This window comes from Apodemus sylvaticus, chromosome 15 (assembly GCF_947179515.1).
Source record: "Apodemus sylvaticus chromosome 15, mApoSyl1.1, whole genome shotgun sequence".
NCBI lineage: Eukaryota > Metazoa > Chordata > Mammalia > Rodentia > Muridae > Apodemus > Apodemus sylvaticus.
The window spans coordinates 10,239,784-10,254,009 of NC_067486.1; the positions used below are offsets into that span (position 1 = coordinate 10,239,784).

The window sequence follows — 14,226 nt, forward strand, 5'->3', positions numbered from 1 at the left end:
AGCACAGATGTCGTGGGACAAAATGCCCCATTACTCCCATCGAAGTCAATGGGAGCAGCATGCAAGTCTCTGAGGACAAAATTCAATTGACTCAATACTTGCAGGCAGAGGTCCTCTACACTGTAAAGTATAGAAGGACTCTAAAGTGCTTGTAAAAAGAGGGAAGTTTCGGCACACTCCATCTTTTCCCTTCCTCATCCCCAGGTACCCACATCACTTACTTATATCCAAGTCTCACATGCTGTGGTGCTTTGAGACATCCTGAGAACTTGCTGTTCGTAGGACCTCTCTCTGGTTCATTAGACCCCTGTGGAAGCCTGGCTTTTTTCCCTTAACACACAGCAGAAAGCTGAGAAGCTAAGTACCAAATGCAGCATGAAATCTATTCAGCAGTTTCTGCTTTCTCAAGACCTAGTTCAGCCAAATGTGGACCCTGCCAGTTATGCCAGCAAACTTTTTACATAAACAGCAAATGCACAGCACAGTATTGGGGTCATATATTCTTGGGCACAACCACTTTGCTAAGTGTTCATATGTAATATGTAGGTGAGTAGGCATGGTATATGGCAATAAAACTTTATTTATAAAGGTATATATACTTGGCTAGACTTGACATTGGGATTCTAGTTTACCCTGATAAGAAATATAAAGATGCACAAGAAAGACGGAGAGAAAGAAAGGAAGGAGAAAGAAATAGGGGGGAGACCAAACACATGTAAAGGCTGAGGCTTAGCCCCATCTATGAAGCTGGGTAGTTCCTCTTTCACAATTTTCTGTTTCTCAAATCCATCTTCATCACTCTTCCCCTCATCCTCTGTGCATCTCTCCAGGTGGCCATCTTAGTTCTCTTGACAAATTTTCTTCAGTGTAGGACAAAAGTGACTGGCACCTTTCCTTATCCATCATAAAAGCCATAACTAACAGCCATAGCATAAACATAATTATAACAGAAAGAAATTAGGAAGACAAAGGAATAATGGATTGATAATGGAAAAAAATGGATGACCATATTTTCACATAATGCCAAGATCCTTTAGAAGAAATGCTAAAAGACACAGGGAGCCCTGGACTTTATTTTATATATGCATACATAAATGAATGTATGTATGTATATTTGTACGCATGTATGAACATATGTATATAAAAAGGTATGTGTGTTATAGGGGCACTGCACATAGCAGGCAACTATTCTACCACTAAGCTATTGTTCCCATTCTTGAAGCCCTGTCTATGTTTATACTTAATTTGAATGAAGAATGGACACCTGTGTAGAAATGTGAAAGGCCAAAATGTATGATATAATTGTGATACAAATCAGAAGGACCAACTACAGGACCAGCTTTCTGAGGTGGATGAACTGTGTCAGAAATCATCCTGCTTGCGTTTTTGCAATAAACTCAAAAGCTACATCAATTATGCTGCCTTTAGTACATTGAAGACTACTAATTTTACTTGGTAGTGGCCATTGGCAGTCACAGGGTCTTTTGTTGCAATCTCAATTGCTAATATTAGCTCTTAGATCACATTCCCCTTTACATAAATACTACAGAATGTCACTGGGAAGGTTTAAAGGCTGCAGGGCTTGAAGAGGCCTTGCTGAAGGCACAGGAACAGTGCTGATAGAGATGCCAAGAGGACCATTACTGGGATTAGATATTACAGAACTAAGCCACACCACCTTAAACAAGCACAGAGATGTTCTAAAAGCCAGGGCTGTGTCCAGGCAAATGGATACCAGGGAGCTGTTTCAAGCAAAGGCTTATGGCAAACTGAAGCCCTGGGTAGAGAACTGAGGGTTCATTACTTGCTGATACTGTTGCATATGCATCATATGGTCCTATGAGAGGGTGGTGGCTGTCACTGCACTGAAGGATTAAATGTCCCTTCTTTTGTATATGAGTTGACAAAGTGCCGTTGGTGGGTAAGTGTGCTAAGGGGCCCAGCCCTGACAATTTTTATAGAGGAATTTAAAACACCAATGCATCCATGTGTTTCTGATTGAATATTAATTTGATAAAGTCATAAATGGTGATGTTGCCTGTTCAAAAACGCCTTAACATCATTCTGTCTCCTGGTTCATGCTGGATTGTTGGTGGTTTATTCATACTAGCAAGGTACAGAAGAATTCCACACCAACATTTACACTCACTATGGTTGCATCCTGCTGTTTTATAATAATGGAATCACTCAGGGCATAGCACACAATGAAAATTACTATTTTGTGTGACACGGAGGAACCTAAATTGGGACACAGTGTTGTGTTCCTTTTTCTTGGCATAAGTGGGAGAACATCCTGGACTGACTCTTCAGGGGACAAAAGAAAGAATAGGTGTCTCAGCATTGCCTTGGTGAAGAATCTCACAGTGTGTGTGTATGTGTGTGTGAGAAAGAGAGAGAGAGAGAGAGAGAGAGAGAGAGAGAGAGAGAGAGAGAGAGAGAGAGAGAGAGAGAATCCTTGCTCCTGAAACCTTCCAACCTCATCGCTTCCCATTCAAGGAACTTGGGGCTAAAAGGTGTTACACTCTATGATGTCATGGGTCTGAGCCCCAACACTGTTAATGGGCACTAACGACTAAAACTGTTGCTGCTTCCATTAAACCGATGATATTCTAAGAATGATTTCTTTACAAGGAAACATGAACTTGAGGGCCAGAGAAGTTGGGATTTCAGTGTTCCACTACACTTGGTTAGGCAAACACCTACAGCTCCACACAAGCAAGCACTAATCTATGTTTCATTGGGAAAACCACACTCAGGCCTGGGCTTTAGTGTGTGACTAACTGAAGACAACCATGTTAGAGTTTGACCAGTCCTTCCTCTCAAGTCTATTTAAACTTCCCTTCAGTAAATGGGCTTAATACCCATATCCAGACAGATCTGGTAATGTTCCTGAGATACTGGGGAAACCAAGCAAGGAAACAGCATGCATAATCCTTGGTGTTTCCTTTGACTGTGCTGTAACTGGCTCCCTTTCCCAGTGTGCTTGCTATAGGTTGTTTGGTTTTGTCATAAAAAGGTGTCTGCTTTCTTCAGGTAATTTCTAAAATGAATACAAGTATGAAAATATAAATATATCTCTCTCCCTCCCTCTCTTCCCTCTCTGTCTCTCTGTCTCTTTCTCTCTCTCTGTCTCTCTGTCTCTGTTTCTCTCTCTCTCTCTCTCTCTCTCTCTCTCTCTCTCTCTCTCTCTCTCACACACACACACACCCACCCACACACACACACACATTTATACACAATGTAGGCAGGGAGACAGAATGATAGAACAGTCTGTCTATTCACTGCTAGATGCCTTTGTTATAAGCACTTACTAATAGCAAAAGTGTTGCAAACCAAAAGCAAAAATATCTCTGACCTTTTGAATTCTCCAGCCTGTTTATCTAAACAAAACACCAAACTAAATATTTCATATGTAAATAGTAGTAAATGTTATGAAAAAAAAAGTGAAAACAGCTAATGATGTTTGAGGGACTGGACAGGGAGATTTGTAAATTTATGTAAGGATATCCGGATAGTACTTAATGGTAGATATTTAAATAAAACTCAAACAAAAAAGGAAAATGATCAAACAATGCAAATAGATACCTGGATAGAAAATTCCACCAGGAACAGCTGGTGAGCATACCTTGAGGTAAAAGGTGGCATCTCAGTGATTAACCCATCATTTAAAATCTTCCAAACATAGGAGCTAGAAAGATTTTGAGTGGTAAAAAATGTGCAAGGTTGAGGACCCCAGCTCTAATCACCTGTAAAAAGCCAAGCACAGCAACACGGTGCTTCTAGCCCAGCACAGTATGGAGGGATTGGAGACAGGAGCACAGCTGGGGTGTGCACGGGTTCATGCATCTGTGCACACACATACATATATTAAGTAGATACAACACACACACAATCTATGTATATACAAAAAAGATTTTTTAAAAACCCTCCCATATCTTAAAGAATTTTAATATATGACTAAGGTTCCTTGAATCATTATTTTACATGTCATTGAGCACAGTATTCGGTCCCTACCACAAACATATGCAACAGTAGAGGGTTGCTTTCATATAAGCTTTCCCTAGTCTCTGGCTTTCCTTGTGCTTAGATTTTCTTTCTATTGCCCAGTTGTCCTGGCCCTTCCTTAATTGTACAATTATAATATTCAAGTGCAGAATATGTGTGTGAGGTTTAAGTGTCTGAATGTTTCAGCTGAAAAAAAGAGAGAGATTTCTGAGGAAGGGAGCCACCGTTGGGATCTACACATCTACAGAGCAGGGCCGTGCAATGAAGCTTGACTAAATCATTAGGAAGAAGCAAGGGGAGCATCTTTGGGATGATTCAAAGCATGGGTTTCTAAGCAACCAATAGGACTCTTAGAAGAGCATTTCTTGCTTTCTTTAGGACTTTCTTCCTTGGCCTCAGACAGTAGGATTCTTGTCATAGAAGGGCCTTACCATGGACTCTTCACTGCCCTGCATAAGACAAGATTTAGTTTCCAATGCTTAGTAGACTACTTCCTGCAGGACTCAAACTCCCATTGCACCATTCCCTCTTGACTCCATCTGATGAGAGCATTTTTTTTTTAATCTAATGATGCTGTTCCATTCTGTTTGGTTATACACTGTGTATCTACTGTACTTTGTAGATTTTTCTAGGTACATGTAATTCACCAGTGAACCAAAATAAGATAGAAAACGTGGACTTCACATATTTATTTTCTATGGGAACCTGAAGAACAACCTATTTACTCACCCTCCACAAAGTGATGTGTTTTTTATTTTCAAACATGATAAATAATATTGAAGAGAAAAAAGAAGCAGAGTAGAAAATAATCTGGAGGCTGGAATGCAATTTTCAGTGTTTGGAACCACCTCACTTCTCAATAGGGAGGTATGGGCAAAATGTTGAGGCTGGAGAAGAGGTGAGTTATATGGTACCAGAAGGTTCCAGCTAAGCTAGCTGCTAATGTTGGGGAAAGCATGTCTTAATACATTATAGAGCTAGGGAAGAGGTCAGTATGATTGGAACTGAATTGAATAAGATTGGTGGTAGACCAGGTCAGAGGAGAGGAGTTGATGGAGCCCTTGGTGGGGCACTAGAGACCCCTGGAAGAATTTGTGCTCTGTGTGAAATGGAAAGTCACTGGAGAAGATATTAAAAAGGATCAAATCAATAATTTATTAACGGAGGTTGTTGTATTGATAAAGCACTCTATGTAGGTGACAGTGTTCATGACAATTGTAGAAGCCAGATTGCTTCAACAGAAACCAAGCCAGGAAATGGAGGTGCTAACATTAGAGTAAGAGAGCATCAAGAACCGGGAACACATTAGAGGCTGAACAGGCCTAACACTCTGAGTCTGAATATGGTTCTCATTTGCAAGTTTCTCTTGTACATCCCCTTCTCTTGCTCCCATTTCCACTGTAGCATGGGCATGCTTGAAGGATGGATCAAAGAGTGAGGAGTCTTTGAGAAAGCCATGTAGGCAGCATCATGAATAGCCCCAACTTGTCATTTTTTTCTTGCTTTGACAGTTTTTTAAAGCTGTCTTATGTGTGCATTGGTATTTTTGTGCCAGCATGACACTAACGTTGAAGTATAAAACTCTGAGAAACTTGTGGCACCTCAGGTTGCAGACATTTGCCTCAATGGACTAATGCAACCAGAATGGAGAGAACTCCCGTAGCTCTCCTAAAGTAGCAAAGTTTGGCTGGCATTTCACTCGAGTCATATGTCAAGGAAAACATATTGCATTCCTTTGACATGAGACAAATGCCATATGGTAAGCTTATTTTTAAATTTTGAAGACAGGAAATCTAGGATCTGTCTTAGGAACTATTAATGCTGTGGTAGAGGCAAGACACGCTATGACTTCTCATACCAGTGGGTTAGAATAAAAAAAAAATCTAGACTGATAATAATATCTTGAGGCATTGGAGGTCTAGAGATGGGGAGGTGAGTAAAAGTTTCTTCAGCTTGACACGAGCCAAAGGACAGAGTTGTCATCATCTGAGCTGTAAAGGGTTGAGTGCCGCTAACCTATAGGAAGACAGATGGATAATGTTCTACTCTTCCTTCTAATGCTGTGCCTAAATTTCCTGACCAAAAGCAACCTAGTGAAGAAAAGGGGGAAAGATTTATTTAGCTTACAGTTCCAGATTACAATCCATAACAATTCATTATTGCTGGGAGGCCAAGGTAGTTTGTCAGAGAGAGAGAGAGAGAGAGAGAGAGAGAGAGAGAGAGAGAGAGAGAGAGAGAGAGGAATGTATGTTTCCTGCCTCCTTCACTCTAATGCAATTCAGGACACAGCCCATGTAATGACTTCCATATATGGGTTGGGTCTTCCCATTTCCATTAACCATCAAGACAATCCCCCAAAGACATGCCACAGGGCATCCTCTTCTAGGTAATTGTGGCATGTCGACATTGGAAACTAACCATCACAGATATCAAGTACTTGCTCATGGATGTGCTAAATCTGAATTTGAGAGCCATCTAGACATCAAGCGGAGTTGTGAATAGGAGGGTCTAGATTTAAGAAAAGCAGTCTGGACTTTGTATGCAAATGTGAATGCAAAGCACTCAATCCTTAAGGCAGTGAGTCTCCGCCAGAACACCCAGTTCTGGTCTCATGGTGCAGGGCTCCTGAGAGGTATTTTGTTGCTGTTTATTCCTTTGTTTGTTAGGTTATGGTTTCATCGTTTTCTGAATCCATCACATTCACATGAGATGCACACCAGCCTGCAATAGTCATCAGTCATTTCATCACACATCACCTTAATGTTTTACAGCAAGGATTTGTTAAATCACTATGGAAGTTTGAATGAGTGGCCCCATAGACCTATTTACTAGAATGTTATTCCTCCATTGATGAACTGTTGGAAAATATTAGGATGTTTAGCTTTGGTAGAGGAGGTGTATTCCTGTTGAATTGCTGGAGGACGAGGAGGGTCACTGTGAGCGGGCTTGAGATGTCAAAATCCCATGTCTGATTCCTCAAATTTGCAGGAAGAAATCTCTCTCTCTCTCTCTCTCTCTCTCTCTCTCTCTCTCTCTCTCTCTCTCTCTCTCCTCTTCTCTTCTCTTCTCTCTCTCCCCCCCTCTCTCTCTCCCTCCCTCCCTCCCCTTCCTCCCTCTCTCTCTCTTCTTCCCTCCCTCTTCTTCCCTCCCTCCCTCTCTCTCTCCCTCTCTCTCTCCCTCCCTCCCTCTTCCTCTCTTCCTCTCTTCCTCTCTCTCTCTCTCTCTCTCTCTCTCTCTCTCTCTCTCTCTCTCTCCCTCCTACTGCCTCCAGATCAGGATGTAGCTCTCAGCTACTTTTCCAGCCCCATGTTTGCCACCATGATGATAAGAGATAATAATTTGACTCTCTCAACTTGTAGAAAAAAACTCCTAATTAAATGCTTTATTTTGTAAGAGTTGCCATCACAGCAACAGAACAATGAGTGAACCAATCAGTACACAAAGTAACAGGTTTTGTATAAAAAGTAACAGGTTTTATTATGTCATTCCCAAACACGCTTTCGTTTTGTGGACATCCTACACTCAATCCCAGCTCCATGGTCCTCTGTCACCTTATGCCTTTCAATCCCAGTATTTTTTCACCTTTTATGTCACATGCAAATCTTTGTATTTTAAATTATTTTTATTTACTATCTGTCTTGTCTGTGTCTCTTTCTCTCTGTGTGTCTCTGTCTCTGTGCCCCCCTCTCAATGTGTGTGTGTGTGTGTGTGTGTGTGTGTGTGCTTGTGTATAGGTCAGTGGTTCTAGGGATTGGGGATTGTAAAGCAAGCAGTATTACCTGCTGAGCCATTTCACCTACCCTCTTGACACATATTCTATTCCCTTCCCCCCTGTCCTTGAAAGTCTCCTCTCTGCTTCTCACAGCTTTCTTACTAGTTTGTGGGGCATCGCCCACACTAACCACTAACTCCCGCGTAAGTAAACCCATATAAAGACCTGAAGGTGGATTTTCATATGAGACAGAATGGTGTTTCTGGGTCTGGGTTAATTCAGTTAATGCAATATTTCCAGTCCCTTTCTTCTTCCTGCAAATTTCATAGTTTCATCATTCTTTGTGCCTGAATCCAATTCTGGTGTATATGTATACATTTAACAAGGCTGAATTTGAAATGAGATTAACATACAAAGAGAAGCCAGTGACTGAAAAGAATAAATCCCAAGAGAGTCTATGAAAGAAATACAAGCACAAAAATAGCAACTGGATTCTTGAGTGCCAACATGTCACATACCCTTGGAAATCCTAGCTGAATCATATAATGATCCAACCATCCTGTGAACAAGTGAAATATCTACTCTTAGGACTGTGTTCAAATGGTGACCTAAGGTTCTTAATGTCCAGTAAATTCTTTTGCATTTCTACATAGGATATCAGTAGAAACAAAAAGGATTTTGTATAGTCATCATCATGGGAAGAAACAGTGAATCTTTCTTTTGCGGTGCATAATGTAGCCAATTGTGCTATTAGAACATCAATACTGCTCAAATCACCCTTACCATATGCCTGCCCATGATTCCCCCTGAAGTAACAGAGGGATAGAGGGTACAAGCTATCAGGACCTAACAAGGCAAACATCTACACTTCTTTTTCTTTCTTGACTTTCATATATCCAACTCCAGCAACCTGACCAGAACTTTGCAAAATTTTAGAATTCTGCTAAGGAAACCAGTCTTTAGTTATTTCATTCAAGTTTCATAGCTTTTAGCTACCATACATAATATACAGTATTCAGAACCAGCATATGTTGCTGGGGTTTATTACAATATAGTGAATCTAAAAATATTTGGGTTAAGTTCCCCCATGAGTTTCTTTGTGACCAAGAGACACACATTTTCTTTAGGGATGCCTCAAACTTACCTTTTGTTTTTATTGTTGTTCTAATTTTGAAAAATTATATTCTAAAGATTTGCACTAAGACATGCTGCACTTCCCAAGATAGCTCCTATCTCTCATTTCCATTTCTTAGCTCTGACTTTTCCTTTTCTATGGAAGATTCCCAATTTATACATAGATGCCCTTAAGAATCCTATTAGATGTGGGTATATTAATATACGCACACGTTTGTGAAATGCCATTTTGCATGTTTCTAAGTTCAAATGAAGATGAAATTAACATTTAAAATGTATGATCTGATCTTCGGGTCCCAGTGGCTTATTACACTTCTTTCCACAGCCTCAAACCCAACTCGCACAGTTTAACGAACAGTGAATTGGATTAAGACTCAAGAAAATGGAGGTACTTTCCTTTTGGACTGAGACTCATTAAATAGAATGAGAGCTACCCAGGAGTAGATTGGACTGAATGAGAGAATCTCAATGCGAGAGGTTTCCTGCAGCAGAGTGAGGGGACCCTTGCATCAAGTGGAGTAGGGCTTTGACCTTTAAAGTCCCTTCCAATTCCTGGCATCTGTGACATTCTCAGGGTTGATCTAGACAATTAACCTCACTGTGCCTCACTTCCCTGTCTGTGAAATAGCTTCCACACCTGTACACTTCCAAAGTGTATTCTAGGTTTAGTGAGCTATTTATTAGAGGAACGGCCTACTGGAAAAGAGGGGCAGTGTAAACAGAATGGAAGGTCTGTTATTATTTCAGGACACAGAGCATCTTTACACATCACCTCAAATAGAAGGCGCTTTCTCTTTTCCCCATTTTCTCTACCTCACACCACAGCTCCTCAGTATATGCAGATCAGCCCTTTTCTGTGTCATACTTAAGCACACAGAGAAGAAAACCAATGGGATTAGAACTGGCTATGTAGACATTTTTTTTAATGTTCTTATCAGTATATGCAGCCTAGTTCACATTCATTTGGAACCAATTGGCTTTTCTCTAAAGCACTTTCACAGTTGCAGGGTTCTACTTGCATGCGTGGGGGTAAAGACTGGAGGAGGCGCTAGAGGCATTACCTCATAGCCATTAGTTCTGTCTTGGAAAGTAAAGGAACATTTCAAGAGAGGTACAATAAACTTTTCCACATTCTCATCCAGATGCAGCAGCCACTTCTAACTGACCAGATTCACTTTAGTCTTCTTCCTTTCTTTTAACATAGAAATAACTCCAATTGGGGCACAGTGGTACCCTCTGATAAGTCTTATACGAGAAGCTGAGACAGAGAGATCAGAAGCTCAGGGTCATCCTAGGTTATGCAGCACACTACAATTTATCTCCCAGTTTCAATGTATAGAGATCAAAGCTCTGGGTTCAATCTCCAGCACAATCAAAGAGTATAAGATAAAACCTATTGTCTCTATGGAAAAACTGGAAAGCACCTTGTGGATGTCCTGACTTTTTTCTCACTAGTACATTATTGTGCTTGCTTTAGAAGCAGACTTTCTGCACTATAGCCACACCACAATCAATCAGATATGGGGACACTTAGCTATAATACCATACTGTCAAGCAGACACATCGATGGATAATTCCCTTCCCCTAATTGCCCCAGTAGCATTCACTGAATTTTATTGTGACATCTCTTTAGCCTCCTTTGGTCCTGAACCTTCCTTTCTTATCCATGACATTGATGTTTATGGAGAGACAAGATGAGATCAGAGTTTGATCCACCACTCACTTGCAACTGCTTGGTTCACCCCTGATCTATGTTTCTATCTAAAATGCCTCTACCTCGCTGGCTAGAAAACTGCCCAGTTCCAGTATAGCATCCATACAGTCTTCGCAGGCTTTGGTCACTTGATCAGGGAAGACTTCCAAATGAGGAGGTCAGAAATCTGGAAGGTACTCTTAAATCAATTTCCTTTCCCTAAGGTTATTATTTGATTAACAATTGTTTTGACTAGCTATTACAGTGAAATGTTAAATGACTGATGAATAGTTGCAAAATGCAAATATAAAGGAAAGTTTTCAGTAAATTCTCTCTTGTGAACTGAGGAAAAAGCTCTTTAAAATGGCAAATTCTGCATCATTTGCTCATGAAGGCAGAAAGACTTGGCCAGCTGTTGCTCTGGGAAGATGGGTGCGAAGTCACTGCCCTTCTCACACCTGGGATCTGTAATCTTTAACCTCTGCATATCCCTTCTTCCCGAAAAGCCAGCACACCTTCAGACCCGGGGAGGAGTTTTTCATTTACAAGCTTAGTTACAAGCTTTGCATAAAGAGAAAATTATCCCAATTAGAAATTGGCCGTCTGTGTGGCCTGCTGTTCTTCCTTCTCTCTTGGCATGAAATTTTTTCTTTTCAGAAACTATTGTGAAAGGAGATGCTCACTGCGTGCCAAGACAAGGTCTGGTGACTTTAAGCTGGTCTAAAATTTGCTTCCCCTGTTTGCTTACACTTTGCTGCCACAATAAGTCAGTTGCTTGGGCTGTCCATCCAATTGGTTGTGAAATACAGAAGTCCGGCAGGGTTTCTGACTTCAGGGAAAGAACTGTTGGGAATGAGAAGGCAGACTTGGCTTATTTAAGGCCTGAGCCTGCTACAGAACTGTCACCTCCAGCAAGTTATTGTGGCCTGATGTAGGCACAGACAGCTCTTATTTTTTGCTACTCTATATTCTTTATTCAGTGAAGTCCATATCTATTCTTTTTAATGCCAAAAATTATTTCCCTTATTTTAAAGAGCAGCTTTAGACACTGGCTAGGTTAAAAGTCATGTTTTGTAAACATTTGTGGTTTTTTGTAATGCTTTTCTTTTCTTTTTTTTTTTTTTTTCTACTTTCTTTGTTTACATTCCAAATGCTTTCTGCTTTCCTGGTTCCTCCCTACCCATAAGTCCCATAAGCCCTCTTCCCTCTGCCCATTCCCCAATCACCCCCTCCCATTTCTCTGTCCCAGTAATCCCCTACAATGCTGGATCAAGCCTTTCCAGGACCAGGGACCTCTCCTTCCTTCTTCTTGGGAATCATTTCATATGTTGATTGTGTCTTGAGTATTCAGAGCTTCTGGGCTAATAAATATCCTTATCAGTGTGGCAACTGATACTCCACTCACCTACTGATACTCCCCAGTCTGAAAACCTCCTCAGAGCTTTAAAGGCCTTGAACCAGAATGTGTTTGTCTTGCAGAGTTTAGCATCATCGGCTTAGGATCTAATGAGCATCCCGGAACCATTTTCTCTTGAATGTGAATGAATGAAGTGGAAACGGGTGCCTGTCAACTTTAAATGCCAACAGGGTCCTGGGAGGGAGGAATATGCCCTTCAGGGTTGGCATTCCATTCAGGAAAGAACAAAAGTGGAGCTCCTTGCAGCATAGGAAATGTACTTTAAAATGTTTTCCCCCATTTTATTTAAAGGCTGTACAGAGCTCTCCTAGGTGGTCGTGCTCCACAGTTTTTTTTTTTTTCAAAAGGACAAAAAGAAAAGGGAAAAAACAATCATGGTGGCAGAGCAGGAAGCAGGAGGAAAGGAGAGAAGAAACTCAGTCCCAGCTTCTGTTTCTCCTGCTCATCAAACCATTTTAAGCTTCTGCATTCCCTCAGTGCCAATAACCTGCATTTATAAGTCAGGGCAGAGACACGAAAAGATGGAGCATTAGACTCACAAATGGTTTTAATCTATGGCTCCTGCTAGCTATCCTTGTAGGCCTCAGTAAGTTATTTAATTGCTCTGGGCCTCGGTTTCTGTATCTGAAATAATAAACATGATAACTTGCTTCGTAGTGCTGTTACGAGGCTTAAGTAATAAACCAAATAATAAACACATGAGTGCGCCGTTCCTCCCCCACCCCCACCTCACTCTTAGCACTTGGTGGTAGTTCAGAAAAAAGGCACTGAATAAGTTAAAAGAAAAAAGGGAGTGTGGGAGATTTGGTTCTTGACAGAATTGAAAGCAGTGAGGGTCCAGGAAGACCGTTGCTCTAATTTTGATTTCTATGAAAAGAAGGGGCGCGTGGAGAGCATGCTCACCCCTGACGAGGCTCTACAACAATCTCCCTCCTCTCACCTCAATTTAACTCTGAAAATAGTGTCATGATAAACTGGCCGCACTTCAGAATCAAACCTCGTTCCTGGTCCGGGGAAGCCTTTCCGATGTAAGCTGAAATAAATGGGACTACTGAGCTGGGGGTGGGAGGGGTAATAAAAAAGATAACAGGGAATGAAGCAAATGTCTCACGTCTAGAAGCCATGTGGCATCCTGTATCCTGCATAGCACAATTTCCATACAATTTCCATCTGAACGCTCATAAAGTTTAATATTCTCTGTTGATTACTTCTGGCTAACAAATCCTGAAGGCACCCAACTGGGTACTTTTTTTTTTTAAGTCAATTTTCCAATGAGAGAAGAGTCCTTGAGAGAGAGACAGACAGACAGGCTGAGACAGACAGACAGACAGATAGGCAGAGAGAGAGAGAGAGAGACAGAGACACACACACACACACAGAGAGAGAGAGAGAGAGAGAGAGAGAGAGAGAGAGAGAGGCAGCATCATGCCATCTAGCAAACAACCGTTAATATGAGGGTCATGTGATGGAGTTTTTCCATGGCCGTACGCCTTGCTCAGTGATGAACTTCTATTACAGAAAAATGCCACTCATCCCAACCTGTGGCAAGGCAAAGATTGCTTCAATTTAGGCCGTGTACGCTTTGTTACAACTCTCCAGTTATATTGGACATCACATTTCTGCTTTCACTATCACACACACCAAAAATCCTATAGTATATTTTAATCAGATATGGAATTATTTTCAAACGTAATTTTCAAACATGTTAGCAAGAAATATAATGAGCCTTTTAAAAATAGTTCATTGGGCCAGCCCCCAAAGACTTTACAAAGCAAACTAACTAATTGGTTGGTAGACAATATGCTACAAATAAATATTGGATGATAAGTGTGCATAAGTTAGCAACCCCAAGATATCCATTGTATTCATAAAGCTTTTTAAAGATAACCGATGTGGGAAATGGAGAGACAGATCGGTACTTTAGAAATGAGTGTTTCCTGCTCTTGCAGAGGACCAGAGTTCACTTCTCAGCCTTCACATCAGTCAGCACACAACAACCAGGAACCAGGATCCAGGGGATCTGACAGCTTCCTCTGGCTCCTGCTGGCACTGGTCCACATACATGCCCACGCATGCACACCCGTGCACATATCCACAGAAATACGACTTATTAAAATACATTTCTAAAAATGACAACAGGTGCTGTTTCATTGAGTACCTCTAGAAACTTCAAGCAAGTGTTTGTTTATGGAAGTTTCATAGTCACAGACTTGATATGCTTAAGACTTGTAGTGTTGTCTGAAAGGTGGAAAGGACAACTGTATG

General features: G+C 41.0%; 1 protein-coding gene across 2 annotated transcripts in view; it reads left to right on the forward strand.

Annotated features, from left to right (window-relative positions):
* Window positions 1-14,226, forward strand: part of Grik1 (glutamate ionotropic receptor kainate type subunit 1) — a 425,830-nt gene that overhangs the window by 276,553 nt on the left and 135,051 nt on the right. The gene's annotated exons all lie outside the window — the stretch shown is intronic.